General features: G+C 35.3%; 1 protein-coding gene across 1 annotated transcript in view; it reads right to left on the reverse strand.

Moving 5' to 3' along the window:
* Positions 1-8582: 8582 nt before the first annotated feature.
* The window catches only part of LOC131155710 (F-box/kelch-repeat protein At3g24760), a 29270-nt gene continuing 22570 nt past the window's right edge, over positions 8583-15282 (reverse strand). Inside the window, exon 2 of the mRNA XM_058109053.1 lies at positions 8583-8939. The gene's annotated coding sequence lies outside the window, so the exon portion shown is untranslated. The remainder of the gene's footprint in view (positions 8940-15282) is intronic.

Genomic DNA, 15282 nt, shown 5'->3' on the forward strand with positions numbered 1-15282 from the left:
TCTCTTAACCATCTTAAGTTCACATGCTGATGTTGGATTATGTTATATATTTTTTGGCATGATGAATAATGGATGACCATGTTTTGATTAAAATATATGTTGACTTATGGACCTTGTTATTGTGATCTAAATGTGGAATTTATTTTTTATCCTTACTACTTTTGCATAATATTTCTTTTGACTTATTATTTTTTATTGATATAAAAAGGGAGAGAAAATTTAGCAAAACTAAATGTAAGCAAACTGAGCATGAGCATGGCATGATAAATTCAAAAGCATGATTGATAATCTTGACACCTTCATAAATACATAATTTATACTTCATGAATGAAATTATAAATTTATTGAATATGAAATACATTTCATTCAAGGGGAGTTAGATTTGTTATGTAATGTTATCATGACTTATGGAAATTACTGAAAAATCTGATGTAAAATTGTTTGCATTTTATCATGTTATTTTGGGGACTTATTATCTATCTTTTTATGCATGATGAATGCAAAGTTTATGTTTTGTGCCTTCACTTGATATATACTTTTACCTATGGTTGCTCTTTGCCTTAGCATTTATATATTTTTCTTGATATCTTACTCTTTTTTATTGATGTCAAAAGGGGGAGAATTTTTGGACAAAAATTGAGCATGACACTAGCATGACATACCTAAACATGTATATCGACTCAACTATGAAATGATGTAAATAGCATAATAATTGATCTTGAATTATGACATGATGTGATATTAAACAAATCTTGATCTATGAGAATGATATTGAAATTGATCATGAATTCTAATATGCTTATTGAGATTGATCTTAATATTACAAATACTGTTAAGTTGATGCTTATTGTAAGGGAAAACCTTTTTAAGGCTTACTCATTTTTGCTCCTTGTTTGTCATTATAAAAAATGTGGAGATTGTTAGTCTTACAAGGCTTAAAATCTTATTTTGATAATAACAAATCAAATGAACTTAATATATTTGGTTAAGTGATGCTATTTCGGGAACTTTAAAATGGCAAGTTCAAAAAGGATCAAGAAAGAATGACCAAAGATCACCAAGTGCTTAAAGTCATACTTCATTTACAAAGTGATCAAGTGGAAGTTCAAGAAGACTCAAGATAGTTAAAGCAAATGAAGCTCAAAAAATGATCAAGCTCAGAGAAAAATAAAGGACATTCATGTAGACTTCAAAGATCAAAAGAGTTTTTAAGTTTTAGAAAGCTTCACGTAAGTACTTCAACGCTAAATATCATTTTGGATGAGATGAAACTCTTTAGGGGATAAAATGGACTTAGAGACGTTATTTAAAAAAAAAAATAATCCCTAAAAATATATTTTAAATGTAAGAAAGCAAGAAAATCGAGGGTTTTGAAAACTAAACAAAAAAATAGGAATTTTGTCTGTCTAGGCGACTTAAGTCAAAGCTCAGACGTCTAAAGAATTTCCTCAAGCGACTGAAGATTAAATTCAGGCAACTGAAGATTTTCTTGAAAGTATTCTAATGAGACAATGTAGCCTCAAGCGACTGAAGTTCGACCTCAAGTGCCTGACCCTGTTTTCAACAGAAAATTAAAATAGTGGGCTGAAGGCTCAGGCGACTGAACCTATAGTTCAGGCAACCAAACCTCAATAATAGTTATATTTTTTTAAAATATTTTTATTTCAAATTTAAATTTCTTGCGCCCCAAACTTTCTTAAAACTTGGGGGACACTCCAAATAATCTTGGGCATCACGAATTTGACTCTATCTAAGCCTATAAATACATGGTTTATGAAATCAAATTAATACCAAGAATTGAAAAACATTTCTCAAAGCTCACTTGCTCTCAAAGCTTTCTTACCTACTGAATTGCTGCTAATCATTTGAGATTATTCTGAGTTGTTAATTTCTTCTCTGAGCAAAAGTTATAAGTTCTTAAATCTTATCAAGAGAAGAATACCAATGAAATAATTCTTAAGCTTCATACTTCGTTCTTTTTTATATTTTGATTGAAGTATATTAGTGATTTCATATTGTACTAACCGGCTCTATCTGAGAGCATTTTTTGTACACACATATTTAATCTTCTTTTTGTAGTTTTTTACGATTCAAAGTTGGTTGGATCGTTGGACCAAGCATGGGGTATCACTTGGAGAGGGGGCTCTACCCTTAAGGAGGCTTGTAACGGTTTGTTCCGCCTGAGAAGGAAAGATATAGTGGAAACCTTAGGTGGTATTAGCCTAAGGTGAGGATGTAGGCTGGGTATAAACCGAACCTCGTAAAAAACTCGATCTCACTCTCATTCCCTAAACTCTCTTTACTTTTCTGCACATATATAACTGCGTGGTTGTTTATTTCAATTCTATAAATTGTGTGAATTGGATATTAAATAAACCAAAAATTAATTTGACTTTGGGATTGCGAAAACCAAATGGGAGTACGTTGGTTGATCAATACTTTTGCGGAAACCATAAGGGAGTACATTGATTGATTAACACCCAATACTCATTAATTGAATGTTTATTTAAAATCTGAGTTTTGTAAGAGTGTTGAAATTTTCAATTATACTTCATTAAAACAAGGCTTTTATCAAACTCTACTTTGAGTTATTCAATCGCTGAATCTTGGAAGCTTTGCTGAATTTATTCTTTAGTGTGAATCTTGTTTTGGTTATCTAGCTGAAATGATTGAATTATTCAAAAACTGAAAGTATTACTATAACGACTCGAGTAATAATGGTATTTAAATAATAAAGAGAGAGGGAAATGGAATTAGTAATAGAAGGAAGCAGTCGATTTCATCGACGTACGCAAAGCGTTCGTCGACGACATTGCATTTTGGAGGTGATAATTCTAAAAAATTTCCCCAGGCCTCGTCGACGAACACAGGGGTTTCGTCAATGAAGGTTCTTCAGGACCTCATCGACGAGAAGATATCGAGAGGAATTTTGGAAAGTTTGAATTCGTCGACGAACTTTCTACAGGACTCGTCGATGAGGTGACGTGGATTGTCAACGAATCCCGCAGTATAAATAATGCAAAATTTCGAATTAATTCAGAAATACAGCGCTACTCTCTCTCCTAAGGCCCCTCTTCTATCTCTCTTCGATTTCGGTCCCGTCAGTCACTGGATCGACGATCTGAGGCCACCACGACGCTCCTGGAGGAGTTCTCTTCAAGTCTACCGGAGCGGATCGTCGGAGGAACGAAGTTGGAATTCATCCTAAATCCAGGGTAAGGTCTTTTATTCAGAATTTGAGTTTTCAGCAGTTGTAAGAAATATAATAGACGTAGAAATAGTAATGTTTTGTTATGAGATTTATGATTTTCAAGGTGTTGAGTGGAGAACCTTGCGGGTGTTGGACCCATTATAGTAAGGGATTTTTAGCAGGAAACAGGTAAGAAAAATATGTTATACTATGTTATTTGAGTATGATTTCAGTATAAAATTATAAATGTTCCACCAGAGTATTATTCACAGCAGAGACTTATACAATTATCAAGTATAATTAATATGTTTTAAAATTACTGTGTGACTTGAGAATATAGATATAATATAGAAACATACTTTACAGTATTTTTCATATATGTGTTTTACAAAATATACAGATAGTGAATGTATTTTACAGCAATTACAGAAATACCATGATTATACAGTTTTACAGTACCATGACAAACAAATTTACAATTAATTACAGAAACACAGTTGATATAGATACAGTTTTCTACAGCGTCATGATTTATACAGTTATTACAGAATCATGGTAAAACAGATAGTTGTATATAGAAATGTATTATATAGTATCAGACCCTGTTGGACCAAACAATTACAGAGCACGGTACCATAGCTACATACAGTATATAGAGTACAACCACCTATTCAGATAATACGTGGTATAAAAGTCAATCGCATAGAGCCCACGAGTGGACAGGCTCTCCATCAGATATGGGTTAAGGAGGGCTAATCAGACTATGGAGTATAGTGACTTATTCCTAGTTGGCCAGTGAGGGTAAATTTCACCTACGGGCCGCACAACCGTGTCATGAGGGGTTAAATCATGACACACAGTTATCCACAAGGAAGTTTACAGTTATTACTATGTTCATACAGGTTTACAAAAAACAAAATATATATATATATATATATATATATATATTAGCAGTATTTTGAGTAGAAACTTAAAGTACAGAAATGTTAAGCAACAGGTAAAAGATGGAAATTTATATTACTGGTATGGTACTTTACAGATTCAGTGATACATGACTATATAGTAATAGATTTTCACAGTACTGTAACTCATTTGCCACATACTAGCAATAGTATATTTCGTCTTACTGAGCGTGGGCTCATCCCAATTACTTTAACATTTTTCAGGTGATCCAGATAGGCTCGCAGATCAGGCTCGCAGATAGAGGGGCCTTGGTGTTGCCTTGACAGTAATGTGAATATTTTTGGGAGTATTTTTGTATAGCCCTAGCTAGTTTAGGGTATTCTGGAAAACAGACATATATGTATATTTTGGGAAACACTTTAGCACTCTGGTATTGTATATAATTACATATGGTTATGTTTATTTGATTTCTTCTGTTCGCTGCTTAGGTTGATGATTGGGTTTAATCCAGTGTGGTATCAGAGCATTTTAAATGTTATAGTATTAAAAAAAATCCAGTTAAATAGTAGGTCGTTACAATTTGGTATCAGAGCCTAGGTTGTTGGATTCTATAGACTTTAGAGTGCAGCAGAAGCTGTACCAGAGTATAGGAAAAGGATTTGAGGTTTGTTCTGTGTTTGGGTACAAGATTACCATGGTGATTTCAGTGTTTTTTCTGAGATAACGATTTCAAGAAAATCATAGTAAACTATTGTCGGATCGTGTGTCTAGGTGACAGAACTGGATATTGAGTTAAGGTCAGGGAAGGCAGTTAATTTTGAATTGGTATAGGATAGGTTAGCGTAGGCGATGAGGAACTTAAGTGTGTTTCTTGTTTTCAGGATGGACCTAAGAAGCAGTGGCACGAATGCTGGGGATGATAGGCCAGGACCTTCTAGCATAGGTGGAGGAGATACAAATGTTGTATTGCGTAACGTCATTCAGCAGGTAATGGCTGAGATGGCCGGGAGCTCTAGGGAGCGTGGCTGTTCGATCGAGCAGTTTACGCGGATGAAGCCTCCTTCCTTTGCTGGAGGAGATGACCCGATCGTAATTGAAAATTGGGTCCTAACAAGATTGACGCGGTAATAAATTGGGCCAAGCCGAGGAATGTGTAGGAAGTCAGGAGTTTCTTGGGACAGGCAGGTTATTACCGACGATTTGTTGAGGGTTTTCAGCTTTATCAGGACCTCTCACGCTTTTAACAAGAAAGAATGCCAGATTTGTGTGGGATGAAGTGTGCGAGCAGAGCTTCTAGGAATTAAAGCAGCGGCTCATTACTGCACCAGTTCTGACGATTCCATTAGGAGGTGACGGGTATGTGATTTACACTGACACGTCTTTGAAAGGGCTCGATTGTGTATTGATACAGCATAGTGAGATGATAGCATATGCGTCCAAGCAGTTGAAAGAATATGAAAAGAACTACCTTACTCATGATCTAGAATTGGCTACAGTTGTACATGCACTAAAAATTCGGAGACATTACTTATATAGTGAGAGGTGTGAGATATTCTCTAATCATAAAAGCCTAAAGTATTTCTTCACACAAAAAGAGTTGAACATGCGGTAGAGGAGGTGATTGGAACTTATCAAAGATTACAACTATACTATCAGTTACCACCCAAGTAAAACAAATGTGGTGGCTAATGCTTTGAGCCGTAAATTAGGAGAAACAGCACAGCTAGCAGCGGTAGTTCAGCATCCAATTCAAATGGACTTGGAAAGACTTGGTGTGGAGTTAGTGGAAGTTGACCCTCATACGCTTATTGCCAATTTGATTATAGAACCTACACTTTATGAGAGAATTAAAGCTGCTCAGAGAGATGATCCGAAATTGGCAAAAGTGATAGCCAGAATACAAGATGGTCAGGGGGAAGAATTCAGTATGTCTGATAATGGGGCTCTAAGATTTCGCACCAGATTATGTGTGTTTGCAGATGACGATATCAGGAGGACGATTCTAAAATAGGCACACAGATCTTTATACACAGTCCATCCTAACAGCACGAAAATGTATAAGGATCTGTGGGAGTATTTCTGGTGGAGTGGTATAAAGAGGGAGATAACAGAGTTTGTGCAGTAGTGTTTGACGTGTCAGCAAGTTAAAGTTGAACACCAGAGACCGGCAGGACAGTTGCAGCCACTTTTCATTTCTGAATAGAAGTGGAACCATGTATCCATGGATTTTGTTACGAGGCTACCGCCGACGCTGCATAGTCAGAATGTCATCAAGGTAATAGTTGATAGGTTGACAAAGATAGCGCATTTTCTGCCTATTAAGGTTAGCTACCCTATGAATAGGTTAGCAGAGATTTACATACAGGAAATTGTTCGACCCCATGGAGTGCCAGTATCCATAGTCTAGGACCGTGATCCACGTTTCACATCGCAGTTCTAGAGGAGTTTACAGGAGGCACTAGGGACTCAGCTACCATTTAGCACCGTTTTTCATCCTCAAACTAACGGTCAAACAGAGAGGACCATTTAGGTACTCGAAAATATGTTGCGAGCGTGTGTTTTGAATTTTGGGGGTAGTTGGACTCAATATATGTCATTGGTGGAATTTGCTTACAACAACAACTATCAGGCAAGCATAGGTATGGCTCCTTATGAGGCACTTTATGGTAGGAAGTGTCGTTTCCCTTTATACTGGAGTGAGCTGGGTAAGAGGCGAGTTATGGGGCCAGAAATAGTACAACAGGCGTACGATAAAGTCTGACTTATTCGAGATAAGATCAGTGCAGCGTAGAGTCGGTAGAAAAGCTATGCAGATACTCGCCGCCGAGAACTGAAATTTGAAGTAGGTGATCATGTATTTTTGAGAATAACTCCATTGAAGGGGATCTTGAGATTTGGGATTTATGCGCCCATTTGAGATACTTGAGAAGATTGGGTCAGTAGCCTATCGACTAACTTTACTGTCATCTCTATTTCGAGTTCATGATGTATTTCATGTTTCTATACTAAGGAAATACGTCTCAGATCCTTCCCATATCATCAACCATGTGGAACTGGAAGTCAGTGAAGCTTTAGCATATGAAGAAGCTCCAGTACAAATCCTAAATAGGAAAGAACAGGAATTGCGCAATAAGAAGATACAGTTGATAAAAGTCCTGTGAAGGAATCACGCAATAGAAGAAGCTTCGTGGGAGCTTGAAAGCGAAATTAGACAAAAATATCCCCACTTGTTTAGTGGGTCATAGCAGTGATGTATAATTAAAGTAATAGTAATTTTATTTTGTTTAGCATAGTGGAATTGTAATTTAGAGTATAAGATAAGTAGTATTTCGGTTTTGGGAGAATTTTCTTTTATATTTATAATCTCCTAGAACTACCCATGTAACAACGCTATTCCTCCGCCATAAGTAAAGGCAGGTAATAAAATAAGTAGATTATTTGCCTTTATGGGATGATAGAAGAAAATACAGATAGTAAATTTTGAGGACAAAATTTTATGAGGGGAGAATGTAACGACCCGAGTAATAATGGTATTTAAATAATAAAAAGGGAGAGAAATTGAATCAGTAACAAAAGGAGGCAGTTGACTTGCGTTCGTCGACGACATTGCATTTTGAAGGTGATAATTCCAAGAAATTTCCCCAGGCTAAACAGGGGTTTCGTCGACGAAGGTTCTTCAGGACCTCGTCGACGAGGTCCCGTCTCGTCGACGAGAAGATACCAAGAGAGGAATTTCGAGAAGTTTGAAATTCGTTAACGAGGGTGCAGATTCGTCAATGAACTTTCTACAGGACTCGTCGACGAGGTGACGTGACTCATCGACGAATCCCGCAGTATAAATAGTGCAAAACTTCGGATTAATTCAAAAATACAGCGCCGCTCTCTCTCCTACGGCCCCTCTTCTATCTCTCTTCGATTTCGTTCCTGTCAGTTGTCGGATCGACGATCTGAGGCTACCACGATGCTCCTGACAGAGTTCTCTTCAAGTCTACCGTAGTGGATTGTCGGTGGAACAAAGTTGAAATTCATCCCAAATCTAGGATAAGGTCTTTTATTCGGAATTTGAGTTTCCAGCAGTTGTAAGAAATGAATAGTCGTAAAAATATTAATGTTTTCTTATGATAATTTATGATTTTCAAGGTGTTGAGTGAAGAACCTTGCGGGTGTTGGACCCGTTATAGTAGGGGATTTTTAGCAAGAAACAGGTAAGGGAAATATGCTATGCTAGGTTATTTGAGTATGATTTCAGTATAAAATTATAAATGTTCCACCAGAGTATTATTTACAGCAAAGACTTATGCAGTTTATCAAGTATGATTAATATGTTTTAAAATTATTATGTGATTTGAGAATATAGATATAGTATAAAAACGTGTTTTACAATATTTTTCAAAGATGTGTTTTACAGAATATACAGATAGTGAATGTATTTTACAGCAATTACAGAAATACCATGATTATACAGTTTTACAGTACCATGACATACAAATTTACAATTAATTATAGAAATACAGTTGATATAGATATAGTTTTCTACAGCGTCATGGTTTATACAGTTATTACAGAATCATAGTAAAACAGATAGTTGTATATAGAGATGTATTATATAGTATCAGATCCTGTTGGACCATACAATTATAGAATACGGTACCGTAGCTACATACAGTATATATAGTGCAACCACCTATTCAGATAATACGTGGTATAAAAGTCGATCGCATAAAGCCCACGAGTAGACAGGCTCCCCATCAGATATGGGTTGAGAATGGCTGATCAGACTATGGAGTATAGTGATTTGTTCTTGGTTGGGCAGCCATGGTAAATCCCGCCTACGGGCCGCACAACCCTGTCATAAAGGGTTAATCATGACACACAGTTATCCATAGGGAAGTTTACAGTTATTACTATATTTATACAGGTTTACAAAAACAATATATATATATATATATATATATATATATTAGCAGTATTTTGAATAGAAACCTAAAGTATAGAAATGTTAAGCAATAGGTAAAAGATGAAAATTTATATTACTAGTATTGTACTTTACAGATTCAGTGATACATGACTATATAGTAATAGATTTTCACAGTACTGTAACTCATTTGCCACACACTAGTAATAGTATATTTCGCCTTACTGAGTGTTGGTTCATCACAATTACTTTAACATTTTTCAGGTGATCCAGATAGGCGAGCAAATCAGGCTCGCAGATAGAGGGGCATTGGTATTGCCCTAATAGTAGTGTGAGTACTTTTGGGAGTATTTTTGTATAGCCCTAGCCAATTTAGGGTATTCTGAAAAACAGACATATATGTATATTTTGGGAAACATTTTAGCACTCTGGTATTGTATATAATTACATATGGTTATGTTTATTTGATTTCTGTTTCTCATTGCTTAAATTGATGATTGGGTTTAATCTAGTGTGGTATAAGAACATTTTAAATGTTATAGTATTAAAAAAAAAAAAAAAACTCAGTTAAATAGCAGGTCGTTACAATTACAGTATGAATAATTGGTTTGTGTTAATTGAAACAATTTATTGGTTGGGTGTTAATTGACATTGGTTTAAGATTAAGTTGATTTGCTCATTTTTAAAGTTTTAAAAGTGAATATTGATTTTTAGCTGATATTATAATTCAAATCATCTTTGTTTGAGTACTAAACTTACAATAAGTTGTGAATCAATAAAAGGAGTTAAAAGAAACTTTTAAAACCCAATGCACCCCCCTCTTGGGACTTACTTTGCAAAGATTATTATAAATATCATGCTTAATATCACATCATATCAGAATTTAGGATCATGCTCAAATTTTTAATTCATAGTGAGCCAATATTTAGCAATTCATATTCGGCAATATTCATGCTTAGGTATGTATTATCATGCTCAATTTTTACCCAAAAATTATCCCCATTTTGACATCAATCAAAAAGAGTAAGATATCAAGACAAGCATACAAGTACCAAGACAATGAGCAACCATAAGCAAAAGATAAATATCATGTAGCATGCTTAAACAAATAAGTAATAAGAACTGGCTTCCATCGGAGCCTTGCCATGTGAAGAGGATGTGCCGGTCATGTGTTGTTCAATCTAGCCAAGTCTTAGATCGAGAGAAGTGAAGTTTTCCTGAAGAGACGCATAATTTTCTTGAAGGAAGTTATAACTAGAACCCATTTCCACACTGAAATCAGTAAACTGAAGATGATAAGCAATGAACCATGAAGGTGCATCTACCTGAGGAGCAGGGTGCTGAGCTGGTTGTTGAACCTGAGGTTGAGCTAGTTCAGGAGCTTATCTGCGGCGTCGACCATGTTTAGGAACCCATTCTTGGTCCCATTTCTCATAACCCTTTTTTTTTTTTAGTGTTGTAGCTTTATAAACATGGATGGAGGAGTGGATACACCCAGATGTACAACAATGAAATTCAACACTCCACCATATGGAAGAATAACGCGACGAGCTTCTTCCCTAGTGATCATCCACTTCATAATTAAACTCGACAAATCCAACTTCTTTCCTTTGAGTAGAAACCACATTACAAAGCAGTCTAAGTAAGAAATGTAATCATGTGAACCTACTCGTGGCAAAATATTGTAGGTGATGAGCTTTTGTAGAAATTGAGCCTACAAGTTCAATTGGTTGTAAAGTGGAGGGTGTCCAAAGTATACGAGGTCCTCTGTCATAACTAGTGGCAAAAATTCTTGAGGAGTGAAGTTCTGTGCCATTATCCATGATGGACCAGTTTGAGGATACTCAAATTCGCCTTGCTTGATATTTAGAATTTTGGCTAACATTTGGGGGGTAAGAGCAATCAAGTTCCCCATGACTTCGATAGAAGTGACCATGTCTCCCTTAACCATATTAGCATAAAACAATTTGACCAAGTTTGGATAGTATCCTTTAGCTTGATACATAATGAATTTCTTCCATCCTAGTACTTTGAACATAGGCAAAATATTAGGAAATTAGGAAAATCTGTTTCAAAGAAAGTAGTATCCAAGACCTTACCAAATATAGGTTCCGTTGAATGAAGATGAGTTTGATATAGTTGCTTAGCATGTGGAGTCACCAACCATTGTTCAACTGAGGTGCTATCATCTTACTTGGAATATGATGCTTTGTTTCCAACTGATTTAGTTCATATCATGGTGATTTCGAGTAAGAACAACCGGTGAAACCCTAGAAAATCTTGTGGGAATGAAGTAGGATAAGGTTTTTCAAAGATTAAAGGGAGGATTTTGAGTAAAGGAACACTTGGGATTGAAGGAGAACAGGTGTAGGAGAAGAGAAAAACAGAGTCAGGAGACTAAGGGTTTGAAAAGTTAGGTTTTTGCGCACTATTGGTGTTTGAACCACCGTCAGTCAGTCGACTGAGCCCGATACATCAGTCGCCTGACTAGTGTACCCCTACATATTTTCTCCAAACAGTAGCGAGTCAGTTGACTACAACTCAAAAGTTAATCGCCTAACGAGCTTGTCCTTCAATATTTACTTGGCTACTCATCCAATTTCCTCTTTAAACAACTTCTCTACTATGCAACAACCCTAGTTCACGTCTTATAGATATAAATCTGTCTTCTGGAAGAGGTTTGGTAAATATATCAGCCCATTGATTACTTGTATTTACGAACTCAAGTGTAATGTCTTCTTTTTGCACATGATCTCTCAAGAAATGATGCTTAATATCAATATGCTTGGTTCTTGAATGAGATATGAGATTTTTGGAGATATTAACGGCACTGGTATTATCACATTTTACAGGTACAACCGAATATTCCAAATTAAAATCCTTTAATTGTTGCTTCATATAGAGTGTTTGTGCACAATAGCTACCTGTTGCCACATACTCGGCTTTCGCAGTAGATAAGGCTACAAAATTTTGTTTCTTGGAGAACCAAGATACAAAAGATCTTCTTAGAAAGTGGCAAGTACCACTTGTGCTTTTCTGATCAATTTTACATCCAACATAGTCCACATCTGAATAACTAATCATTTCAAAGCATGTGTCTTTAGGATACCATAGACCTAAGTCGATAGTACCAATTAGATATCTTAAGATTCTTTTGACGACTATTTGGTGTGATTCCTTAGGGGCTGCTCGAAACGAGGCGCACATACATACACTGAATATAATGTCCCGTCTACTGGCTGTTAAGTAAAATAGACTTCCTATCATACCTCAGTAGTATTTCATATCTACCGATTTTCTTTTTTCATCTTTATCAAGATTTATTGACGTACTCATAGGGGTCCCTAAAGGTTTTCCACATTCCATATCGAATTTCTTAATCAAGTCTCTTAAGTATTTTGACTGATTTATGAAAGTTCCATTTTTGACTTGCTTAATTTGAAGTCATAGGAATTAAGTCAACTCTCCCATCATACTCATCTCAAATTCATCTTGCATTCACTTTGCAAAGTCTTTGCATAGTTCTTCATTTGTAGCACCGAAAATGATATCATCCACATATATTTGAATAATAATCATATCTTTCATTTTTAGATTAAATAAACAACGTGCTATCCAATTTTCCTCTAGAAAAGCCATTTTTCTAATAGAAATCCTTTCAAACGCTCATACCAAGCTCTAGGAGCTTGTTTTAGTCCTTATAATGCTTTTGTTAATCTAAACACACAATATGGGTAATGAACATCCTCAAATACTTTTCACATCAATTTAATGAAGTTTGAATTCTTTATGACATGCATAAGCTAATAACATTCTTATTGCTTCCATTCTAGTTACGAGAGCAAATATCTCATCATAGTCTATTCCTTCTTCTTGATTATATCCTTGAACAACAAGTCTAGCCTTGTTATGTACAACAATTCCGTTTTCATCCTTTTTATTCATAAATACCCATTTGACTCCTATCACTGAATGGTCAGCAGGTCTAGGAACTAATTTCCAAACTTTATTTCTTTCAAACTGATTTAATTCTTCTTGCATGGTTGTTATCCATGAATCATCGTTTAAAGCTTCATCTATATTTTTGGGTTCTTCTTGAGATAGAAATGCATAGTGATTACACAAATTTTTCAATAAGGATCTGGTAGATTCTCCTCGTGAAGGTTCACCAATGATTTGGTCCTTTGGGTCATTTCTCACAAACTTCCATTCTTCAGGTAGTTCTGTTTGGTCTAGAGGTCTATCATCTGAAGTAAAACTCGGTTCTTTGTTCTCATCCTTTACTTCTTGAATTTTTAAGTCATCTAGAATTTCTTAATTTCAGCTTCTTCAATCTCCAGTAGTTTTGAGAATGGATTCACTTCATCAAAGGCTACATGTATGGATTCTATGATTGTGAGAGTCCTTTTGTTATAGACTCTAAAAGCTTTACAATTCAATGCATATCCTAAGAATATTCTTTCATCTAATTTTGTATCAAATTTTCCTAAGTCCTCTTTATCATTTAATACAAAACACTTACATCCAAATACATGAAAGTAAGATATCTTAGGTCTTCTTCCTTTCCATAATTCATAGGGAGTTTTCTCTAAGCTTGATCTAAGAGAAACTCCATACATCACATAACATGCGGTATTTACCACTTCAGCCCAAAAGTACTTAGGTAAATTATGTTCATTTAACACAGTCCTAGTCATTTCTTGGAGTGATCTATTCTTCCTTTCAACAACTCAATTTTGTCAAGGAGTTCAAGGAGCTGAAAAATTGTGGGCTATTCCATATTCATTACAGAATTTTTCAACTTCTTTATTTTTGAATTGTAACGACCTTCTTGATTTACTACATAATCAATCATATTAAATACCCTAATACCAATAACTAATAATATAACGAAGTCGACCCGAACCCGTGGATAACGGGGACACACCTATCATATACAGCGGACACCTAAGCAGCGGTAAAAATAAAATTCATCCATAATAATAGTACCGGAGCTACTCACAATCCATAACAAACTCTGTAAATATATATACAATCCCCAAAACATTAAAAGATAAAAACTAGGATCACATATCAAAAACCAACCGACCCTAGTTCAAAGCTCACCCTCCTAGTAGGGTAGTATAAACTGCCCTTAATGGTGCGAAGCTTGGTTCACCTATCTGTCTGGGTTTCCTAAAATATTTTAAACTTGGGTAAGACACCTCTTAGTAAGGGAAATAAACTAAATATAGTTGTGTGACAACATGAACATTTTTATATTATAATAAATAAACAGTACGCGATACATGCTTAGTAAAAACTAGTAACATAATAACTAAATAATAGATATATGATCATAAGCGTACTAAATCATACTGATTTTTTGTTATTATAAAATCATCTGTTAAAATTGATAGTATTGAAATATACCCAGGATAGATAGCTAGTTGATGTCATATATTACCCCTCATGACGGGTTATACAACCCGAAGGCGGGACTTGACAATAGCTAGCGACCACTGCCAAGTCAAATATGTCTATAAGTATGATGGGTCCGCCCCACCCTAGTCTGGACTGCTAGGGGGACATCTACAATGCTACACTGAAGCCACATCGACTATCCATCTCCCATCCCCTCTACTAGTAGGGGTGGTAGCACAAGTCTGAACTGAATTCAAATAGCTACGGCATCATGCTCTGAATACTAATCTAAACTACCATCCAGATTCTAATAACATATAGTACATATACATCTATACTGGTTTAACATGAAAATTAAATTGATAGCATTTCTCTTATTTATGACATATTATAGTAAACACAGCCTTGCACCGGATAAAGTGCATAATTACAACCTTGTGCCGACTATCAATCACGACCTTGCGCCGAGCATTTCATACATACTAATCTGAATAAATCTACTATTTATCGTAAGTGCTGAAATTATAATTTCCTGTATTATCCATGTTTTTCCTGAAAATAACTATAAATATGTCTTTTCTGTAAATCTGACTTAACATAATACAATATACGTGAAATAATATTCATGTCACACAAACTAAATAAAACATGAAATATGTTCTAGAATTACATTTTCTAACATTTTACACTAAAAATATATTTTTGTGCAATAGTAGTAATTTCCCAAATATACTCATACATAATACATGCTTTCTAAAAATTAATCTGCTATTAAATAATAATAATTTTCATGAAAAATTACTGTTTTAGTTTACTCCCTTACCTGACCACTGGAAAATCCCAAAAATAACTAACCCTGCACCCGCTGGGT

Source organism: Malania oleifera, chromosome 5, assembly GCF_029873635.1.
Source record: "Malania oleifera isolate guangnan ecotype guangnan chromosome 5, ASM2987363v1, whole genome shotgun sequence".
NCBI lineage: Eukaryota > Viridiplantae > Streptophyta > Magnoliopsida > Santalales > Ximeniaceae > Malania > Malania oleifera.